The sequence below is a fragment of the Zophobas morio genome, unplaced genomic scaffold (assembly GCF_036711695.1).
Source record: "Zophobas morio isolate AGI-343-1 ecotype UQ-CSIRO unplaced genomic scaffold, CSIRO_AGI_Zmor_V1 ptg000047l, whole genome shotgun sequence".
NCBI lineage: Eukaryota > Metazoa > Arthropoda > Insecta > Coleoptera > Tenebrionidae > Zophobas > Zophobas morio.
In genome coordinates, this window is record NW_026972152.1 from 1 (window position 1) to 2,097 (window position 2,097).

At 16.8% G+C, this 2,097-nt stretch overlaps 1 long non-coding RNA gene across 1 annotated transcript; it reads left to right on the forward strand.

The window, feature by feature from the left end:
* Nucleotides 1-163: 163 nt before the first annotated feature.
* LOC135142451 (uncharacterized) lies at nucleotides 164-1,742 on the forward strand. The gene is made up of 4 exons (XR_010282532.1): nucleotides 164-220; nucleotides 654-757; nucleotides 1,223-1,286; nucleotides 1,687-1,742. It is a non-coding gene; the product is annotated as an uncharacterized LOC135142451 (long non-coding RNA).
* The last annotated feature ends 355 nt before the right edge of the window (nucleotides 1,743-2,097 follow it).

A 2,097-nucleotide genomic window follows, 5' to 3' on the forward strand; every position in this document is an offset into this window, starting at 1 on the left:
ATTTAAAATATTATATTTTTATACGTTTATAAATACCAATTATATATATATATTAATAAGTAAACATCAAACAATGATAATTTTAACATATACTTAATATTATTATATAAAAATATTAATGTGACTATTATATTTTTTTGCTCAAGCTTATTTTTATATATACATATTTTTAGGTTTGGTTTATGGAATTTTAACCGTTATTTGCGATTTCGCGGGGATGGTAATAAACTTAATAATACTTTTTTAATTTTTTTTGTACTATCAAGTTTATTTTATGATATATTTTATAAATAAAATCTATTTATTATAATTAATATTTACATTTTTTTTATAGATAAAAATTTATTTATGTTTTTATAGTTTCAATAGTTCTGCTAAAAAACTTTTTTATGAATAACTTTTATCACTTTAGAAAAATAAGTTTTTTTTCTAATTTTTATAAATATTTCTATAATTTTAATTATGGTTTTGAGGATATTCACAAAATATTTTATTTCTTGTAGTTTACATATTATAACACCATATATTTATTTTTTTTGTCATAAAAACATTTTTGTGAATAACTTTAAACTTTTTTTTTTATTACAAAAATTTTATTCTACATCTTTTTATTTTAGTTATGTGTAGTTTTTATATAAATTTTTATTGGGTAGGACTCTATATATGCCGTTATTGATTGGAAGAAAAAGCCCGGGGCCACCGCACTTGTTTTGATTCTTTCTTCTTTAATACTCGCTCCTATTCTCCATGTTATAACGTATTTTTTGCTGTTTATTATTATTTATTGTTTTTCTTTAAATACTTTTTTATGTTATTATATATTTTAATTATAATAACGATTTTATATTTCCTGATACTTTTTTTTAGTATATACTTTTATTATTCATCATAATGGATATTTATTATATAAAATTGTGTATATTATTTTTTATTACCTTTTTCTGTTTTTCTAATTTTATATATTATTTTTATTTATATTTATTGTTATAATAATTATTCTTTTTTTTATGATACTTTTCTTATATTATTACTTATTATAATAATTTATCTTTTTTTTGTCATTTATCGTTATGATAATTTTATTTAATTACTAGTTATTACATATTGTATTATTATAGTTATTTTTATTGTTATAAAACTATTGTTATTATTATTGTTAGTATAAAAGTTAGAAACTATTGAATTATTGTTACTATTAATTTTTTTATTTTTTATGTTAAAGCTTTCTTCTTTTGCTACTCCGCTTAAAGCTTTCGAAAATATTACGGACTTAATAGAGACAAATGGTAAATATTAATAAGTTAATTAATTTTAATCCAAAATACTTTTATTTATAATATTTTATATTTTGAATTTTTTTAACTTTTTTATCTTAATAAACTATAATTTATAAATTTAGAAGCATAATACTAGTAGTATTATAAAAATGTTTTACTTTTACTATAAAAAAAGTAGTTGAATATGAGAGAGTTTTTTATTTTTCAAGTGTAGAATAAAATTATTTTTTTTATAGTAAAAATGAACCCAAAAACAAGATAATTAGATTTATAAGTTTTACTTTTAGTTAGCGGTTTAAATTTTACTTAATTATTATTTATTTATTTTAAAAAAAGGTTCTTTTTTTAATAAGTTCTAATAAGTAAAAAATAATTGGAATTAATATTAAATTGATTTGTTTTACTACAGGCTGGAATATAAACGAGCTCCAAAAGTTAGTCAAGCAAACTCGGAAAAGATTGAAGCTTAATTTATAAATTACTTTTAAAAATTAATTGAAAGATTAATTATAAAGTTTAATAAAGTTCATCTCTTTTTTCTTTGGAAATTTTATTATAGCTTAGCTAATTAATGTAGTAAATCTAATTTTAATTATATACTTAAACTTTAAATATTATTAGAAATTGTTAATATTTATATGTATAACAACTTTATTTGCAATTTTAATTTTTAAAAAATTGTATGAAGAGCTATACGAAAACACTTACTGTTATTTGTTAAAAAAAGAAAAAACCAATAATTAATAAAAGTTCAAATACATCTATTTTTAATTTTAAAGAAAAATAGAAAATAAATGATGATAAACATAAATAAATTTAA